Source organism: Coturnix japonica, chromosome 5, assembly GCF_054131305.1.
Source record: "Coturnix japonica strain WE chromosome 5, WE-NBRP24, whole genome shotgun sequence".
Taxonomy (NCBI): Eukaryota; Metazoa; Chordata; class Aves; order Galliformes; family Phasianidae; genus Coturnix; species Coturnix japonica.
In genome coordinates, this window is record NC_140667.1 from 51657599 (window position 1) to 51679464 (window position 21866).

General features: G+C 43.8%; 1 long non-coding RNA gene across 3 annotated transcripts in view; it reads right to left on the reverse strand.

Moving 5' to 3' along the window:
• Positions 1–21866, reverse strand: part of LOC146760822 (uncharacterized) — a 60066-nt gene that overhangs the window by 30861 nt on the left and 7339 nt on the right. Inside the window, exons 1-2 of one of the 3 annotated variants that reach the window (XR_014946826.1) lie at positions 18408–19449; positions 428–554 (exon numbers count right to left, since the gene is read on the reverse strand). This is a non-coding gene — a long non-coding RNA (uncharacterized LOC146760822). Of the gene's footprint in view, positions 1–427; positions 555–18407; positions 19451–21866 lie in introns of those variants that run through there. The other 2 variants (XR_014946828.1, XR_014946827.1) reach the window with 2 other exon arrangements.

Genomic DNA, 21866 nt, shown 5'->3' on the forward strand with positions numbered 1-21866 from the left:
CTACAAACCTTGAAGTTACTGAAGGAGGATATCTAGAGCCACTCATGCCTGACAGAGAACCACAGGACCTTTTATCTAGGCTCTTCACATTCTATCACTAACAGTTAAAGACACTCTTTGGCACGATGTCACTTAATACGATATTCAGCCTGCAGTGCTTCTCCATTACAAATAGCCTGAGTGAAATCCTGCAGTTAACTGCTGTCCCAGCAGTGGCTGATCAGCCTTGTCTTAATACAGTTCCAGAAACCCGAGGGTCCATAAGGGAATATTTTTCACTGCTGACTAAGAAAACCTACATCATTCCTATTTCCATAGCTCACTGGATGTGGACAACCCTACCACAAGCTGCAGAAGTGTGAGAAACAAGAAGCTGTCAGAGTACCATCATGACATTTAGGCCTATTGCGATGGGAGAGGTACTCACCAAACAAGCCTAAGAGATGAGTTCCACCATGTAGTTCCACTCAGTAAGGAATGCATATTTCTGATGACTGGCACCAACTGTTCTGATGCTGTGAGGGAGGACCTCCATGCTCCGGTCTCTCAGCAACCTGAGGGAAGAGAAATAATGATCCCATCTTAGTTATGTGCTGGTTATCTCACATGGGGATATTCAGAAATCCCTTCTGCGTTCAGTCCTGCCACGAAGGCACCACTACTGCCACATCTTGTTTTGCATCTCTGGCTGCTCAGAAGCTGTTCCCTGTGCTGTCTGGTTTAGCATCCTAAAATAGATCAGTTTTAAAAGAGAGATTTCATAAAAGTGTCAAGATCAACTGGTGCTCAAACACTTGGATTACAGAAACATTTTAACAGTATACAAACTTAAACCACAGGGAACATAGACAAGGAGATTTTCCTCCCATTCAGTTTCACTACAAGGTTGATACTGGACTCATCTGGACCTTCTGGGGAGCTCCTCAACCCAAGCCATTCCCAGAACTTCTCAGACATCCATCCTGCTGACCAGAGGTCACATTCACTGGTGGTGGGTTACCAGAAAGTCTGAATATGGCCCTACCTGGCTGCATTCTCATTGCAGGCTCCTTCCTACTAAAAAAGCATTCCAATTTTCTTACAGGAGGTATCTGTAAGCAGGGCTAATATGGTGAGATTCCTACACAAGCCAAACCTTCAGCCTGCCAGTCAGTCATAGCTTTCTTTCATGCCTAATTAATATTTTTCTCCATATCTAACTACCTTGAAGGCTGGGTTTAATTCCCAAACTTTGACAATGCTAGCAAATAAACCTTTAGTTTCTGTTTTTCCTTGTGGCCAGCATCTACACCACGTTTTTCATGTGGTTGAAAGAGCTCCTCCCTTTCTCATAAACATTTTGATACCCTAAACTGGGACTTTTTGGTTTGTTATCATTGGTGTACAAGGCCAGGTTGGATGGGGCCCTGGACATCCTGGTCTAGTATTGGATATGGAGGTTGGTGGCTCTGCATGCAGCAGGGGAGATGGAGCTTTGTGATCCTTGAGTTCCCTTCCAACCCAAGCTATTCTATTATTCTACAATTTATTTCTTCTCGTAATCCTATTTCTTACAGTTGAGGAGGTTCTACATCTGAGAAGCCGAACAAGCTGCAGCATGGCAGGACCAGCAGCTTATCGAGCCCATCACTTTTTTTTATCAGAGCTTCCCAGCCACTTATGGGTCTGAGCATGCTCCTCCTAGGCTTCATTCCAGGCACAGAGAGATGAACAATCAGGCAATAGCAGTTTGTTGGAAGGGATGGTAAGCTGATTGACAGAAGTGAACTTCATCTGAACTGGAAAAGCCAGAAAGTAATTCCATGAAATCCACACTAAACACATGCATACTCACATACACATTTACTGCCCATATGTTTATCTCTCAGCTTCTTTAGGGCCTAAGCCAAAGCCCTGGTAACCTGCATCAGGCACTGTGGTTGTCATCTCTGTTCCTCACTGCCTGTAATGTTATTTAGGATATACAGCCAAAAGCCTTTGAGAACAATAGGAATATTTACATCAGCCTCATTGAGTTTCAGATCAGGACCCGAATGCCTGTTCAAGGCCAAAATCTGCGTGCTGCCCTATCTCTTTCCACTCTGATTTTCCCATGTCTGCTACAACTCCCTGTCTTCCTTATAACATCTGGTTGGGTTTTTTGTGCATCAATAACTAAGGGCTGAATTAGATACATGACTTAAAGATTGCTTAAAATACTGTGGCATCTTTCAACCTACTACTAAATCCTACAGATGGGTCAAATTATCTGCTAAGATCTGCTCAGTGGGTCTTACTCTGATGTTTCCTTGACTTTAAGTGTGCAAAACCATTACATGAAAAGGAGTTCCTCCTACTTCAGCTGAAACTTATGGCTCTGAGCTGAGGAGATAAGTTCAGCTAAAAATTTTGTCAGCACGTAGCAAACCAAATGTGAGCCAGGAATTGATATGCTTGGCTTTCGTGCATACATTTATTCCTGTATATCTCAAGAGCTGACAGTGCTCTCTGATACAGGTTTCAGCCATGTGCTGAATACATACACACACCACAATATCGATACACTTATAGTGGCCTTCATGTGGAAAATTCTAGCAGTTTCAAATGATTCACTAAGATTTTGTTTAGGTATTCATGTCTGAACCAGAAACTCTCTAGAGGGCCATTTTCTTGCTTGATAAATCAGAAAAGTACACATTTTCATACAAGTATTTTAATACAGGAAATATGAGTCTAGTCAGTATCTTTCCACATACATGTGTCTGAGTGGTTTTTGATGTGAAACGCTGCTTAATGTCTTTTAAAGTACAATTTAAACAACTTCACATGAGCAACAACCAATCTATGCCTCCTATTTTCTAACACTAAAAGACCAATGCTAAATAAATACTTCTTAAGATTCACATATAATGAGCAAAACAGAAACAACACAGAGAAGAATGAAAACTGCAACAGGGCATTATTTACAATATACATAACCTCAAAAATGTAAATGGTTGCCCCTAGCTTGGCTCTCTCTTGGAAAAAAGCAAGACAAAATAGTGCAATTAGAGACCTTTAGCTGAGGTATGACTCAGCCCACTGCATTTTGTGAGGGCTGGCAGGAATGGCACTGGGAGCATTGGGCAGTGTCCAAGCAGGCCAGAAGCAACTGATTTATGGCATAACGAAGGGTGTAACCAGAGAATAGCTCCCAATAAACACATATGAAATTGAACTGTAAAGAAGTGATGGATTGATAGCAAGGAGCAGACCCCCAGGAAACAGTAGGGTTTGTAAGCTCCCACTTAACTCTGGTTTCATTCTGCTTTGAATGGAACTTACAGAATGAGAGAAGGCTTTCTCGAGAAACCATGTTTTTGTGTGATAAAGCGTAGAACAGCTCAGAAAAGAGTCCTAAGCATCTCAGCAGAGGCAATGGAAGACAAAGCCGCTTGCCAACACGCACTAGCTATATTTGAAGAACTTTCAGAAAAACAAACAACCTTTTGTTAAAATATCATATCAGGAGTGTGACTGAACAAGGATGTGGGGCTGTCACACATGAGGTGGGATATACAGGCTAAAATACAGTAAGTCATATGAGTGGGAATGGTCACTTCATGTTTTGGATGTTGTTTTAACACCAAAAAATGCTGAACAAGGGCTGGGGAAAACAGATAAGACTCTTACACAGCTCAGTACATTTGGTTCACCAAAAACAAAGAGAAGACCAAGAAGTGACTTAACGGGAGTACCTTTGTCTCTCCATAAAATACCAAGTAATAAAGTCTCTGCATGACAAAACCTACTGGTAGAAGAAAAAATTTTAACACTTGTAAGGAAATAATCATTGAATCATAGAAACAAATTTTGGAAGAGACCTCTAAGATCATGAAGTCCAACCAGATTGAACAGATAGCTTAGTTAGCTGAAGGGACTTCACACAAAGGAAAATGAGAGCCTTTCTGCCTCTTTGTGGGCTCAAATTAGGACAAGATGGCTTTCTGGAAAAGAAATTTCAGCAAATTTCAGCCAAACCCAGTTTAGCCTTGTGCCAAACACAAATTATTGGACTCAAAAGAGAGTTACCCTTTATAAGTGGATTACTCTTTACTAAACAAGACTAGATAAACTGTTGGCCCACTCTGACCCTAAACTGCCTCAGTCTGTAAGTTTTTATCTATCCACTTCAATAACATGCGGATATCAATGGTAATATTAAATTAACATTGAAAACTGTATTAATGTATGATTTCTGGGATGGAAAAGCCTTAAATTGAATTAAGGGAGCACTTAAGCATATGTTAAAGTTTCATTGAATCCACAAGGACCTAATTCCATTCATCGTAACACACATTCATGAAGCGCGCTGCAGATAATAAAGATTTCCATGTAAAGTGAAACAGAACTATTGGTATCACAGACATCCTCCCATACAGTTACCCTTGAGCGTCTCTCTCTTATCTTTCTCACTTTGAATCCTTGTATCTTCCACTTACATATATAACTCCTTGTGAGTGCAAGCAGCTCCTGTCCAGCTCAGATCTTCTGTCTCTCAGCTCACTTCTCTCATTTCAAGCTTTTCCTTTGCTATTTTGCTCCTTTCTAGATCTTTTCTGTTTAGCAGCATTTTCTCCAGTTCCATTTCCAGATCTATTAATCTCTTCTAAGTTCATATTCATTCTCCCCTTGAAAACACCTCACTGTGGGAAGAAACCCTTTTGTTTTTAATGTGGCTCTTAACTAGCTCCACATAACAGCCTGTAGTGCTTGTACTGAAGACCATGAGCAGTTGACCATGAGCTCAACCTTTCCATCCATTAGTGGAGTTGTAGACCTCTGTCTTACTCTCTGTGCCCCCCATACTGTCTCTTTTCCAGATTCAATCATTTCTCTTTTGAAAGTAATTGCAACTCTTTGATCATCCCTTTTGCCCTAAATTGAATATTTCCCAGTTTACTGTACCCCTTTTTAGATGAAGGGACAAAACACTCATCACTTGAGATGTGGATGAGCCACAGCCACAGAGTGCAGAAGACATTTCTGTTTTGCTTTCTATTCCTTTCCTAATCATTCCTAGCATTCAATTTTCTTCCTTTTTTAATGGTTTCTGAACCTTGAACTGATGTTTTCATTCATTATTCACTTCTTAGTGTTAAGTCAGCTCAGAGCCCATCAAGTTATGATGAAGGTAGGATTGTTTCCCCCCCTCCAATGCATTACTTTATGATTGTACTGGATTTAATCTGTCATTTTATTGTCGAGTCACTCAGCCTCATAAAGACCTTCTGCAATGGATCACCCTTCACAAGCCTCACTGTTACAACCCAACAGGAAACCTGTGGCTCCTTTCAGGAAAGGTTAGCAAAGCCTGAGCACTGCATAGAGACTCATCCTCAAGCAAAATCATCTGTCTGAATTGTTGTTATGCACTTCTCAAGACAAGCTGGGCTCTCAGGGAGGCTTGGAGAGAACCTGCAGGCAAACCAGAGGACCATCTAGCACACCTACACAAATGCATTTCAGCCTTCACCTAAATAGAGCCCCAAAATAAGGATATATGAGCATGGGGAGGAGCAAGGGAGCCTTACCCCGTACAGCTGCACATGTTGCTTGGGAGTTAGACTGGCTATGGTACAGCCACACGTCTGGTAATGTCAGCTCATAAAAGGAAAAAAAGAAGAAATCGCCTTTGGTTTTAAGTTTGCCCCCTCTGCGCCCCCCCCTTTTCCCCCTTCTCTGCTTCAAAAGAAAGACAGGTTTGAGTCTGATTCTGAAGCACCCTCTGCTACAGTATGTGCCATTTACTTTAGTAAGGCTGATTAAGTCATGCATTTACAAGTAGACCTTCCATCAGAGCTAATTTAAAGCAGATGTTTTGGGTTCCACAGCCAGTGAGGCATCGGTCTGAGAGTTGCAAGGGTCTCTGTAAGAGCACTGTTTTTACTGCACTTTATAGTGCGCTGGGAGGAGGTTAATTGGTGTAAAAGTTTAATTTCAAATAAGGATCCCCTTTTAAAGTTGCATATATGCATATAGTTTTTATGGAGCGTTATATTACAAAGTCAAAGTCGGGGAGCAAAATCATCCAAAAACATTTCAAGATCAAAGACATCCAACCTGTCAAATGCTAAGATATTTTTATGAGGAAATAGGACTCACATTTTCTCCAGAAGACGCAGAGAGAAGCAAGGAGTGGAAAAATATTTAACTAGATTCCATGGTATATTAGGAGAAGGAGAAAAAAAACACCCATGCCAATATGCTGGTTTCAGAACCTTCTGGCTTGGCTTCTACCACTGAAAATATTGGCAAGAAAAAGCTCTGTGCTGGGATTATTTATTAAAAAAGCAATAGATTTGTACAGTTTAACAATAGAGGGAGGATTCAGAATCATCCATTTGCTCTGTCTAACTTTCAACTACTTTTGTTTTTTATTTGTGAGCCAGAATAACTGTACTTATCCCTTGAAATTATCATCAGCACTGGCTTAGCATAGTTTTATTATTTGAGTGATTGTGTTGTCTATGAGGACTTATGACCCAGCTCTTACAGTGAAAGCTGCACTGGCTGCTCTTATCCAAGAGACTGATTTTCTCCTGAATCTTAAGTCATTTAGACTTACATTTAATATTTATTAGAACTTAATGGATTTCTTTTTTTTGCCTTTAGTAAAGACAACAACAGTTACATTTACCTTGAACCTCAGGCTAGTTTTGTAGGCAATACAGACTTACAGCAGTTTTCTGCTCAAGAAAGGCTTCCCCCCCTTTCCTGAAGGAAGCTCCCATTCTGCTACTCTTCCTACCTTGTATTACAGTAGCACCTAAGAGCACTGACCAAAATTGCTTAGCGTTTTCAAAACTACAGCTCTTACAAGTCTACCAGAGCAAGACAATTCCTTTCTGCAAATGAGAAAGGAATTAATTACATAAGACCATAGGAACACCAAGCCCCAAGACATCACACATGACTCCTGCATCCCAACCTAGAGCACCAGTCATGGTAGGTTCAGTTTCTGTTCCTGATAAAGACATCTCACCAAACAGCAGCAAAAAGTGACAGCAAAGCTTCTCCTTTGCCATCTGTTCAATGCACAGAATCACTTCAGACTTGCACGGGTGAGGGCAGTTTTGTGGTGTTTAGTGCCTAGGGTCATTTCAGACTTTCCACACATTCCTATCTCCTTCTCCTCCACAGCTACAGTCATCCACAGCATTGTGCTAAATCAAGACCTACATGGTGATATCCAGACTCATATGAAGCTGCAGTAAGGGATGCACAACATGTTATCCCAAACCTCTGTCCATGAAGGGCACAGTCAGCAGCTACAGAGCAATCAGTATCTGAGCTTTGTGCAGCTTAGGAACAAGGAACATATGGCAGCTGGAAAGGGGAAAGGAAGAGTTTACTTTGGAGATTTCCCAACTGGAGCCAAACACTGAGCAGGTTGGAGATTTAGGCATGCAGGACATTTCCCAGGCAGCAGAATGGTCCAGGTGCTTAATCTACAGTGGCTAAATGTACACTTTTTTAATAAGGAATGTGTTGGAAAGGTTGGCAGGATTTTATCCTTTTTGCTAAGTTCTTTTCTCAAGATTAAGGAAGGGTAGATGTGCAGGACTCAAGACTCGAACCTCTCATATCTCAGTAGGGTGCACCAATCCCATCACTAAATAAAGCATTTCAAAGGATTGCCCAAAAAGGTATTGATGGGATCAGGAAACATCTTGGGCAGGGTTTGCAACTACCCTTTATAGCCTATTTTAGGGGTACTAGAAGACCTGAATGGACTTTGTGCCCAAGGAGGAATATTACCCTTCAGGGGATATGAAACTAACAATCTTATACTGTACTGGAGCCAAAAAGGGCTGAGCACTCTGGGCCAAATGCATCCGTACTGGAAACCCCATGATCTGGGAAGGCTACAACAAGGATGAATTAAACCAGTGTGTTTGAATTAAAATGGATGCCAAGTGGTAACCATTCCCACATTAATATAGCTAACATCTTTTGGAGAAAGCATGTTCCAGTGAAATGCATAAACCTAAGAACTTTTTTTTCCAGGTGAATAATGTAGGGATAAATTAAAAGCAGGAAATGTTGGTAAGTGCTACGAGAATGTCCATGCTAAAAAGCTATCAATCCCCATCTTCCCTGCCTCCCTTTCTCAACACCTTCTTCCTCATTAATCTCACTTGCAATGATCTGAAGCAAGTTGCTGCCAAGTCAGGTAACCAGGGCCAGGCAAAAGCCTTCACACTGCAGCGTCTAAGCTCCTGGTCTCCAAATACCTCTTTTTCTGTTCAAACAACTCCTAACCATGACACCTTTGAGAGATTTGCATGTTGCATTTAAAACTAAATTTGATCCCCAGACTCCTGTTCATAAGCTCTTTGTATCCTGTAAGTGCCTTGGATCCCTACTACCCGCCAGCAAAGTTTGTTGGACACAAACTCATCCTTCACATGCAGCGCCACCTTCTCCTTCCAGGTAGCATTAACCATAACCAGCACAACCAAAGGAGTTTCTGAACTGAGAACACCATCAGAAGTAAATGTTCCTCTGAAATACAGGCATATTTAACAAAGACATGGAGAGATGACTACTACAACCACACCTCAGATTCTCCTGATGACCAATTTACACAGTTTCCCTCTCAGACTCCTTGCCCACTACGTACCATTTGCAGGTGTATATTTCCTCATGATCTGTAAAGGAAACCTTGCTAACTAGCTTAGCTTTGTGTTTTTTTCCATGCTGTTTTACAGCACTGCAATATCAACATAAACCTCACTGCCCCCCTGAAATCGAGGGGAGAAAGCAACAAATATTGATCCATCCTTCAATAAATATTGCACTGATAAAAGAATTATTGGCTTTGGCCTTAGATACCTCTTGACATGAAATTACCCTGCAGAGTGTATAGATAAGGCTGTGCTAGCTCTGTGACTTTACCAAAAGCAAGGAGATTTAAAGCTGGAATTAAGCTAGATCTTCTCTCCTGTCCGTGCTGTGGGGAAGGCTCTGAATTGCTGAGAGCTGCTCAGATCTTTCCAGCTGGAAGATTTCTCCAAGAGGGCTGAGGGCTGATGTCCTGAGCCAGCTTTCAGCCATGAAATCACTGCTCATGCGAGATGCTTTGTTTTATCCCAATTTTCAGCTGCTTTAGTGCCCATGGGGAGCTGAAAACATCTGAACTACTTGTGTCCAAGCCAAAGATTTAAGATTTGACTGCAAGAGTGGTGCTGACCCTGGAGGTAAAACATGATAATTTCCATCAGCTACATATTTCTCCTTTCCTCACATACCTGCTATTGTCTGTAGCATCAGTGATTGCCTAGAAATACCTGCATGGGCAGGACTTCACAGACAAAGAGATGCTTCTTAAATCACTCAAGTTTTATATCATATAGAATGGCTACAATTTGGAAGGGACCTTAAAGAATGTTGATTTCCAGCACCCCTGCTGAAGGCTGGTTGCCAGCTCTAGATCAGGCTGCCCATCCAACCTGCCCTTGAACACCTCCAAGGATGGGGCAAAAGTCTTATAATGAAACACGATATAGATGTACATTTTCCTTATTATTTTTCCTTCTTTCATTTTGAAAAGAACAGAGCATTTTGATGTTCATAAAAACAGGAGACAAACTGCAAGGCCATACCCTTGGATTCACCTCCTGGATCCTGGTGCTTAGCTGCTGGTGCCAGCTGGACCCCACGCTCAGCACCCTCTGCAGATCTGTCAATGCATTCCTTGCTCCCCGCTGACTTATGATGTCACTTGGAGCAGAACTCATCTCAGTATCTCACTTTAATTACGGTAACCGTGTTGCAAAGCTGAAAATAAAAGCAGCAGTTCCCAGACTTCTCAGCTGGTATAAAAAGGAAAGCTGTGTCGGTTTATTCCAACTGAGGATGTGGTCCACACCATTTGGGGAGTTTGGTTGTTGTTTTTTCCTCCCTTAAAAGTCATTTGCTGTAATCTCAAGGACATTAGAATAAAATGTTAACATCAGCCAGTTGGGGGCAGGAGTGAAAAACACCCTGAAAATTTAATATAGTTGCAGAGCACTTCTCGTTTCTTCCATTAACTAATATTCTCAGGTTACCAGAAAGGAATTTGTTGTACTTCTCCATATTTCCCTGCTAGTGAAATGAGAGACTGAAAGATCTCAGAATAAATGACCAGGCCTAGAACTACTAGAGGTCAGGGCCCTTACGCCCTTACCAATCCAAGGCTGATTAGGCATCAATTTCCAGACCCTTGGCAATACAACTAGGAAGTGCGGGAGGTTCATTGTCTTCAGCTGGCTGGCCTGATGCAATAGCTGTACATCACACAGAGGACTGACAGGCTCAGAATGTCCATGTCAATCTGCAGCTGCCTTTAATCATACACAGATTTATGAGACACCCCCCGCACCCCTGCAGAGATCTAGAAACTGTGCTTTGTTTTGACTTGACATACATTTTTCCATTTAAGATTAATAAGTAGGAGCCCTATTAGACTGCAGCTATGAACCAGGAGGGGCAAAGCTCCATCCGAAATGGAGGAAATGATGATGTAATTTTGAACCGTTAAGGACTGAAGGGATTAAAAGATTTGGAGTAGGATTTGGAAAGTCTCTGGTGTTGCTTACGGTAGGGCTGTATTGCCTGCCTCACCATCTGGACAGAAAAGGCCTTTTTCCTATTTACTGGTTTGGGGTTGTTGTTATAGCTGGGCCGCTCACGAGTGCCACTGCACTTAATGCTCCATCATCATTTCCATCATAAACCCTTCTTTGCCCTGAGGGGCTACAACGTCACAGTAAATATTTGCAGTGGGGTAGTGCTCACCACCAAAGCCTGGGCTCAGGCTGAAGAGCAGCAGGGGCACTCGGCAGGATCAGACTTGGAAGCCTTCCACCATATAGCAACTTTACACTTACCTCATTTCGCTAAATTGAACATTTCTAGCCATTAACAACAACCATGGACCAAAGGCTGATGCTCCTTTTCCATGGGTTTGGACAGCTTGCTGTCCAAGGATTCATAATGTGACCATCATGGTGGTGTGACATGTGCCCTGGGTGATCCTGGCTGACACTCTGCACGTGAGGACACATCAGACCACATCAGCACACTGGCTCAGCAGCACAGTGACTCCAGGCAGCTGGCTTCCCTATTTCTTGCTTTCAGATGCACCAGACAGGGTTTGTATGGGGAGGGCTGTATTTCTCAGCACCCCCATGGCCATTCTGCTCTTTCAGAAGAGGACTGAGAGCAGAAGTTATCTCATGCTATGGAAATTGCACTACAGCTCCCTGCTGTTCAGCTCCTGCAGCAGCTCCTCGCAGTGTTATATACCAGTAGTTTGCTAGCGTGCAATAGTTAACCTCTTCATAAATCCAGATCCTCCTTATGAACTAAATGGAGTTCCTCTGAACAGAGCAGGCATCGAGTAACAGGTGGGGCATCACCTGCTCCTACACAAACAACCTGCTCACCACGATTCTCTCTGCCCTCCTGTGTTATTTTCTCAAGGTCAGGTGCTGTGTCTGACTGCAGCTCCAGGCCTTTGCTGTTTTCTCTATTTGCTCCCTTGCCCAGTTCCTCTAATATACAGAGGATTACAGTCAGAGCTGTTCACCCTTGCACTTGCATTGTCAGAAGTGCCTGTTTTTAAGTTACTCATGGAAAATAAAATTTTCCAGTTGCAGATACATCCACATCAAGTGCATAAGAGGGATTTTGAGCTCAGAATAAGTTAACAGATGGCAAGACAATGAATTAACTTCTCTAAGAGCAGAAGAGATAGTTTGACAAGTGCTTCCTTCCCAATGAGCAAACCTGAATTCCAAGCCTGAATTGACATTACTCCGATATACTGAAGCACAATGTGAACTTGTGGTCTGCTCTTGTTAGCTTTAAACACAAAGCAAGTAAAATCAGCCATCCAGACACACTGAAATAAACGTAAGAGGCCTGATAGACCTGCCAGAGCAATCACAGCTGCAAATCAGAGGCTCGAAATAAATAAAAGGTGCATCAATCTAACACAAAAGGATTCCAAATGTCTGCTTCCTCATCTGCCTCCAAAGTCAGGGGAAACTGAGTGCTGTAATGCGCCCTGATAACAACTTCCATGAACTCCTCATCTGAATAGAAACAGCACAGGAACCGCCTCACTCAGGTGATCGTAAATCAGAAATGAAACAACAGGTTTAGTGAAAGCTCTGGGAGCTGCAGGGTGAGCCATTCTATTACAGCATAAAAGCTGGCCAAGAACACAGAGCTAAATGAACCTTTAAAAAAAGAGTATTGATTTACAGGATTCATATTCTTGTATTATTTTTATTATTATTTTATTACACAGTTCATCCAGCGCCAGCTGAAACTCCACAACTCACCAAAGCTGCATTAGCCACTGCAATGGGCAACGTAAGAGCTAAGAGTGGGGAAGTCATATCTGTCTGTCTTATACCCAGGCATACGTCTACGCTGGGACATGGGATGCTGCTATGGGTATAGCTGCTACAAAGCATGGCAGCCTTCCTCAGCTGAAATAATAAGGCACAGGAGTTTTATAAAGCTGCTCTATTGCTCAGAGTGAATAAAAATACAGCATCAAAGCCAATACTGCTTGCCAGTAAACTACAGCAATACTGCTGTAGTTCTATCATCATCCATTTTCACTCTCTTTGTGCCATCCTTACAACAGTTGCCAACCAGAAGCAGATTTCAATGTCCAGAGTTCCACATCCTTTCTGAGGATGGTGGGCTCGTCAGATGAGCTGGAAAAAGTATCTGAGGAGAACGCCTTGCTGTAAGTCACACTTCCAAGTGGCATCTGACTGTTAGGCTGAAGGAAACAACTAGTCTCACCCCAGTTATATTTCCAACCCTCAGCTGTGCCCTGGATAGGTGGTACCGCATCAGTTTGTTCTCAGACCTGGAAGGAGTTTGGTCCCTCCATCCCTGACCCTTAAGGGACAAGTGGAGGTTTGCCACCAGCATGGGAAGAAATCTCCCTCTCAATTCCAGATGCATAACATTATATCTGTAAGCTATGGTCAGCGTTGCCATTGCTGCCTTCCACAGGGAAGTTTAAAAGGGCTTTTTCCCCATTGTTTTTCCAAGGACCTGCCCAAAAAATGTTTCCATCCAAACCACCATCACGCAAAGCTCCAACAGAGGAGCAAAGAACAATAGCGCACAAGGTTCCAAGTTCAATAGCAATTTCAAGGATTTCAACTGTCCAAGTTAATTAGTGGCAATTTCTCTTTGGGCTCCTTTGCTTAACCCCTGAAGGACAATGCTTGGAAAGCTGCTGGCTGAGAGGGCACGAGAGATCAGAAGAGCAGTTTGGCAGCAGCCAGGAAGAGTTAAGAAAGCAAAACTGAAAAACGGAGTGCGTTGTGAAGTGAAAATCTCAGACAAAATGAGATTGACCTTTTATTTCCACTTCTGTTAAGAAAGAGGCATGAGATTGAAGGGTGGGGTCCAGAGCCTGGATTTTGGGCAGGGCTATTTTAGAAAGTTGAATACATGCCAACTGTTGTTCCAGGGCAAGCACCTCCCAATTTCAGGGTATTTTAAAGAAGCCTGGATCCTGATCTGAAACCTGTGGCTTGGGCTTGCTTCTGAACTTCTCCTTACTAAAAAGAAGAGCCATCCTATGGTAAGCCACTGCAGAATAACACTGGAGTTCTGCTTTCTTGCAGCCATCTGCTTTGACATGCCTTCCCTGATGAAAGGTATAGTTGCTATGTACAAGGCTGAAAGCTAGAAGAATTAGGAAAGCCAACATTTCCAAACACTGATGCACAAACTACTTCTAAACAATACACCAAAGCTCCTACACAAGGACCCTGATGTTCTGAGCAAGCCCCTCAAAGCAAACTGCATTGCAGGATGCCAGCTGGGTGCAGCCCCTTCCCTCATGGACACAGATCTTCCTCAGCATCACCTCTGAAATAAAAGACACAGCGTCCTTGACTCAGCCCATTGCTGAGCTGGTGGCAAGGGGCATCCCCTCTGGGACCTCACACAGAACAAACTGAGGCACAGCCAAGAATACAGTAAAGGTAGTTCAGTGAAAACCAAGGGCGGATTCATAATAGCAGAACGGCACTTCAGTGTTACCTGAGATACAGCATTTGCTGGTGACATTCCTAGGGCTCCTGTCCACCTCTCAAACAGCAGCTACTGAAGCACAGGTAAATTCCCCAGCATCACTCCAAACAAAAACACAAGGGCCCTACATTCAAGCAAAATACCCAGCAGTGCCCCCCAGGATCTGATATAAACAAGGAGGGGGAGCTGACAGCAGGTGGAGGCCATCAGGTTAATGACCTCTAACAAGTTGTCTGCAGGTGCTTTGGAGGTGGTCTGAGCCTGGAGGCACCCAAGGAAAAGTGATGGCAGTTCCACACCTCCCATTGCTCCATCCAAGTTATAGGTTTGGGATGGTGAAAAAAGTGCATGTGAACAACTCAGAGTTTTTTTTCCCTGTCTGTTTTGAAGGAGGAGCAAAAGATTTGATGCCATGATTCTCAAGGCATATGAACCTCAGAAGTCACAGTACTTTCTAAGGAGAAGCAGTAATTTATACTGGTGAGAGCTAGAACTTGTGTTGTCAGCAAATCTCATTTCTGGAAGCAAATAAAAAATCCTTTACCACTATTCTGTGCTCTGACGTAAAGAACGTGCTATGAAATAAAGTCACTTGTTCATACTGCATGCTCTGCTGGTTCCTAGCATCAGATACAGCTCTGTGATCAAGTGGGAGTTTTATTGTACATTTGTTCATGTTGCACATGTAATGCTTGGGTTTTATCCCAGCAAGTGGTTATCATCCTTTCTGGGGACACCACTGCTTAAGGCTTAGTGTGGGCTGACCCCAGGTTTACTGAGACACCAAAGGCTTTGTCCACACAGTAGGCATGTGGGAGGGGTAGGAAAGTGCTGGGGAGGTCTCACTCAGATGGCAGAAGAGTCCCTTAAACTCAGCGTGGATTGAAAATGGGAATGTCCTACCTTGAATTTTAGGATGCAGAAGCACAAAGTATTTGGAACCCTCACCAAAATTCACTTTTTGTTTCCCCCACAAAAGTTGCCCTCTGTTATCAAAAGGTGAAACACAACAAAGAGGCACAGACAGAGATCAGAAGAGGTGGCTGTTCAAAGAATGAGAGCAGGGGTATGGAACTGTAAGGGTGGCTAATATAAGGATGTTAATAAAGATGATGGTAGATAATCAAAGGTTATTAGCAAAGGAAAACTCACCAATGTCAGTGCCTTGACTGGAAAGCTGAGGCAGTGTCCACTGGGGAGCAATCTCCAAGAGATGCTGCCTCAGTGGTGGTCAGCCCTTAAATGAGGTCTTAGAGGAGGTGGAGTCGAGGTCCACCCCTTCAGGGAGCACAGCTAGATTACTCTCACCTGTGCTCCCACAGCTGACCCAACACTTGCCTCAGCTGATTAATCAGAGGTTCAAGCTGTGATTTCCCATACAGAAACCGAAGGAAATCCACATTGTACTGCATATGTGAGAATTGTCTTCCTCCTTTACAACTGAGAACCTGCCTTGCCATAAGAGAAATTGTTCGTCAGCACCTTCCCCATGAGATGGGGCACCCTGTGCACTCAGCAGGAGAGATGAGACCCAAGAAGGAAGGGTTTTCTAAAAGCAAATGGGTGTTTTTCAGCCATTGCTAAATAAAGAGCCCTTTCAGAGAAGGTCCCAACCACTCCACGGGAGCCTATTTGCTCTGCGCATCTTCTGCCTCTTGTTGGGCCAACACACCAAGCAGAGAAAAGGAGCATGGACAGAGTACGAATGGTGCCAGCATGAGCCGTATTTCTTTGTCTTGGTGTTTCCATACTGTGAGTTCAATCTGAGCTTTTCTCTGTAGAAGTCTCCTGGGGGATGTTTGATCTTCCCGCTTGTTTTTGTTCCATCTGTCTTTTCAGAAAGTCCCCATGGAATATTTATTCTTTCTTTGGAATCTGCTGTCTCTTTTATAAACTCTTTCTCACTTCTGCTATAAAAACATACCCAGGACAGAATTCCTTCCAGCTTCCAATTTAATTTCATTCTTGGGCAGTTTATTCCCAGTTGTTTCCATGCTTTAACCTGAGCGGCTCTTTTCCATCCCCAGTGTGCTGCCCCACAATGTGTGAAAAGTAAGTTATTTCTTATGAGGGCACCTCACGTTTCTTTATGTTCCAGATGGGCTGTCTTAGACTTATCACAGACCACTTATAAAGCATTTATGAGCTTCCCTTCAAAGACTTTGGCATGCATCAGGATATCAACTAGATACAAGAAGCTGGAAGAAAGGCACACACCCCACTGCAGCCGCCTTTATTAGTGGGGATTTTTCAAGCTGAAAGCCATCTATCTGGCCAGGTTAGTGCCAGTTTATGTGCTAAGAAGTTGTACAGCGTCTATGCAATTCAGCTTTCTTGCTTGGTAGACCACAGCGTTCAGCTCAACTGAAAAACCTTCGAGGATTTTTCCCCTCTCAACATAGTTCTGCATTATCTGAAAAAATAAAACCTCCCTTATTTGCAGTCTTGTGTTGAGAAATGAGTGTGCAGGGCAGCCTCTCATCCTCCCTCAAACCTGCTGATGCAATTCATGCTGGAGCTGTGTGGGGAAAAGCCATAATAAGGAAATCATAACATGGCCATAGCAAAGGGAGGTGAGAGCAAGCAACCACCACATTTCTGTCCATATCAAGTTAAACTGGACTCAATAATCCTTATGGCTCCTTTCCAACTTGGAATATTCTATGACTATTCTTTCCTGAAACTCCTTAGAGTCTTTTATTCCTTTTGGGGCACAACCCAAATACTGCTTATCTGAACTTGCCCCCTTTTCTTTCTGAGAACCTGATTCAGAATATGTAACACCATAAAAACACTGGGGTTTGGGGCTTCCCCCATCCCTGTCACAGAGCCTAGTGTGTGTCACCTGCAGAATAAATCAGTGCAAAGGGAGACGTGCTTTATAATTATGACTCCTTCAGAAGTTTTGCTGGCTCTGTTTTACAAAGTTCTGGCTCAAGCTGGAAGGAATCGGTGTTACTAGGAGGGTCTTCAGTGCCTTCACACACACACATAAGTTATTCTATAAGTAACTCCTGCTCTGTCTATGGGGCATCTTGTGGAGCTGCTGGGACCTTGAACATCTCCTACTTACATCCAGAGCATCTCATGATGTCTCACGTGACATCCCAAAGGGCTAAAGCCCTCTTTCCCCCATTGATGGAAGATGATGTAAGGCACAGTCACAGAATCACAGGGGTTGAATGGGACCTCAAGAGATCATCGAGTCCAAGTCCCTGCTAAAGCAGGCTCCCTACAATAGGTCAGACAAGCAGACATCCAGATGGGTCATGAATATCTCCACAGAAGGAGACTCCACAACCTCTCGGGGTAACCTGTTCCAGTGCTCTGTCACTTTGATCATAAAGAAGCTCTTCTGCATGTTTGTATGGAACTTCCTATGTTCAAGTTTTAGGCTGTTACTCTTTGTCCCATCACTACACACCTCCAAGAAGAGCCTGGCCTCATCCATTTGCCTCCCACCTCCCCTTATATATTTACAAACATTTATCAGATCCCCTCTCAGTCTTCAGGCTTTTCTCCAGCCTGAACAGACCCATGTTTCTCAGCCTTTCCTCATAGAGGAGATGCTCCAGGCCCTCTATTATCTTTGTGGCCCCACGCTGGAGTCCTTCTAGGATACCCCTGTCCTTTTTGAACAGAAGACTGGTCCTACATCAATGGCACACTCATGGGACCAAGATTAATGATTCTCAAAGGGACCACGACCATAGTCCTGCAATCAGGCTGTGGGAGGAAGAGAAGGAACAGGTATATTCCCCTTACCAGCCACATCACACCCTGTAACCAACTGTCTGCAGTGTGTCAATCTCCATCACACAGAGTTGCACTGCCCCTGAAAATGGGTGTTTCTTTCATAACAGAAATACTTTATCTTTTTTCCTTTCAAAACCAATGGAATGTGGACAACGAACAATTTCACATTGAGAGGCCAATTTTTCATCAGGGTTTATCCTTTTGATTTGGAAACTGGCTCATTGAAGCTGGAAAATTCTGTGAGATGTTGCAATAAAAAGAGGCTCTATTTTTGCATTAGTTAAAATATGCACACACACAAACCCCAGCAGTACAAAAGCAAGCAAACAAAGAAGCGCTCAGCCCATAAGCTGCCCCAAATTTCTCATTTCCAGCACAAACAGCAGAGAAACCCTTGGCATCTCTAATAATACAGAAAGCTGCCACCCAACTACACCATAACATGTCCACTATTGAGCCCATTTTGCTCTGTGAAAGTTAACTGTGGCTTCAGATGCCTAAAAGTCACCTCAGTCTGTTGCAATCTGCTGTAAACATTGGTGTTAATAGTCATTATGTCATATACTCACAATGGTTTCTGGATTTGCTTTAAGACTGAAATGCTTCTGGGCAAAACCAATTCGCTACCCTCTGTTGTTGTCTTTTCCTGATTCCCTAGAAGGAGTTTCTCACTGATCTCTTCCCCTTTCTGGCCTGCTTCTGTGCATGCTGCTTTGCTTTATGCATCAGCTCCACCCCAGCTCCAGCAATCAGAAGTGGGGCATCTTGTTTTTCCTGTACTGCAAAACAGAGCAGAACTTCAAATGCTGTCTGAGAGAAAAGGAGAATCCAGATCCAGGACAGGCTTCAGGCCAGACCAGCTCAGATTTTCCATCCCATCTGTAACTGAGACACAACAGGCACAGGTTAGGGCTGGGCAGCAGCACCAGCATCAGAAGCCCCATTTCTAGCAGTTTTCATCTCCAGGTCTGTGTGTGTGTGATTCACGTTATGGCTTCCAGACCAAATACAGTAAAACTAGTTACCAGGATACATTCAGACACTGAATCAAAGTTTGAGGGAAGGGTAGGGCTCTCTGCATTCACATGAAGCCCACATACACTCACTGGCAGATATTTATAGAGCATGATAGCATTAGCTCTCATCTGCAGTCAAGACGTGGGATACATTACATGAATTCAGCGCTGCCAGTTCAACATAATTTCCTTTCAACACCATGACCAAATTGCCGCACCTCATTGCCTTGACTTTCACACCTGTGCAATGGGGATAATACTTATCCCTTTAGCAGGAGATAATGTTAAAAACATTACTGAAACTATTTGTAAAAACGCTCTGGAGAAGCACCGACTCCTTCCTGTAAAATAGCTTTATCTGCTCTGGCTGATGTTAGACAGGAGGAGCTGAAATCTAAGCCAGGACGGTGAGGGGGAAAGGAAGCATAATTTCCTGTTTGCATGGTGCACTCTGAGGAGTATAAAGCTGAGGGACACTGTGAGAAAAGGCTTTTTCAGCCAGTTCCCAGCTTTCAGCAGGCTGTGCTCATGCAATGCCACGGTCCTTAACAAAGGCATTTGCCCGATGTGAGAGGAGAATGCAATCCTTTCACATAAGATCAGTTTTCCCTAGATTCCAGAGCAGACGTGGTGCTGTGTGGTACCCTCTGGTTGCAGAACAAACCTGGGTAACAAACAGAACACAGCTGAGCACAGCAATGGAAATCCAGCCAGGCAGGAAGCTTTTCCTTCTCCATCTCTGTGAAGGTCTCCAGGTCTGACAGGCTTTGTAAACTCGGTAGTGGGAACAGAAAAGGAAAAAACATCACGTACGGTTTTTCTGTGGCTTCCAAAAGTCAAATGAATCAAAAGGTAAGACAGCGAGACATCTGTGATACAAGACTTGTTCTGCAAATGTTTAAAACATTTAATCACCGTCTGTGTGGCTTCCAATTCTGTTTGCTAGGGCTTTATTACTTTACCTATTTTGTAAGGCAAAATCACATATATCTCAAGTGCTTTCAGGCTGTGTTCCATATTCCCCTCTCCTTCACTGGTGTGTTTTCCCCTTTGCATGGCTTGGGCACCTCCCCACACAGTTGCCCATATGTCCTCCTTCCTCTCTTTTCTGCCTTCTGATTTATTACCAGGAATACGTCCAGGTCACACCAGCGAAGACCCTGTTGTCTCAGTGGGGCCAGCCATGTCTCTTCCTTACATCCACCACCCATGGTACCCTGTCAGTGCAATGCCACCCATCTCCAACCAAGCCATGATCACTCCTTCGAGATAGATGGATGACCCCCAGCCCCATCACCCATGGCTCAGCTATGAGGTGAGCGTACCATTGCCATCACGGTCCCATCCATTCAACCCCTGTGTCATTGTTTAGCCCCTTTTGCATCTCTTCACCCACAGCAATGAAAAGCAGCATTGCTTAGGTTGGTATGAGAGACCTGGGAGCCAGCACAACTTGAGCATGGAGCTCAGATGTCCCCAGCAGCCCCCAGCTCTGTGATCTGCACAGACAGGACAAGCAGAGGGCAAGTGGCCTAGTGTGGGTTTGCAAATGGCTGGAAAACCTGAAAACATCCCCTGGTGCCTGGCCTTATTCAGTCCCATCTCAACTCCTCGGTGTCCTGCTGCAGGCCCAAACCCAAGTTCTTAGCTACGGCTGTTGAATTCCCATTAAACAGTTGAGTTTCCTTTAAACTCCCTCCAAAACAAGAAGCTTAAGACTTACAGCAGTGTCTCTCAGGACCTATCAGCTCTCCTTTGGCGATAGAATTCTTTCTATTGAAGGGAAAATTTCACAATACTTTGCTGCTTCCAGGCACCATGACCAGAGATGGCGCAGAGCTGTTCGCCCACCATTTCCCCAGGGGCTCACACATCCCAGGCTATGCATTCGACCTTCAGTTTTCTGCTCTTGTTCTATCCCGTCTGCTAGAATTGATTCAGTACTATAGGAAAAACAACCATCCTGGGACAGCCTGTCCCGTGCTGCACCCACTCCTGTAAAACCCCATCCAGAGCACCACTGGTTCTTATCAGCCATCACACCTTAAAGTATAAAAGGTGTGCCTAATATTAGCCAGGAAACGTCGCGGTGAAGACCTGGACTTTCTCAACTAATCGGTATTAATAACTTCCTATGCTTGAAGACAGCCCATAGGAAATGCAGCCTGACTCATCTACCCCGTAATTAGATGAACTCCTCGAAAAAGTGCAGGTGGCTGCACCACAAAGGCACATTTCGCCAAGGTGCAGAATATGCTGCTGACCAAAGGGCAGATAACAGCAGCAATAATTTCCTCCGCTGATATAATACAAAAAAGCAGTATTTCTGACAGGTCTGGCATCTGGCTGAGGCTGGAAACTCAAGCAGTCCTTTTTGATCGCTCCCTCCCTCTTTAATCTCGCTCCAGGGAAATCTGCAATACGCACAAAGCCTTGATTTATGTTTTACACTCTCACGAATTACTGGAACATAACTACATAGAGAAATCTCACCAAATTAAAGACACAAAAAGAGAAGATTCTCAGGCCTTTTGGCTGTTTTGGTTATACCCCGTTTGTGATCCCTACCAACGATATTTGTTCCCTCCGTCCTCCTTTTCTGCCGAGTTCAGCCATACATCACTTTTATTCACCCAAAGGCCACAGTGTAATGCAATATGAAGCTATGAAGGGGATAAAGTTACATATTCTCCATTGATTTTCCATTGTATCCGTTATCTTTAATGTCAGAACGTGGGTTGGTGCAAGGGCCGGAAGCCTCCACGCCTCTGTGCTGCATGAAAACCATCCTCTGGGGGCAGATAAAATCAGCTGTGAGGTGCAGAGAGGAGACAGGCAGCCCTCAGAGGAGGGAGGGAGAAGGAAGGAGAGGGAAGGAGCTGGAAAGCAAGCAGGGCAGGGCTGGCACTGGAAGCAAGGGAAGAAGAGAGAGGCAAAGGAAGCATGCAGTATTGGAGGTAGGCTGATGGTTGGACTGGATGATCTAAGACTCCTTTTCCAACCTTCATGATT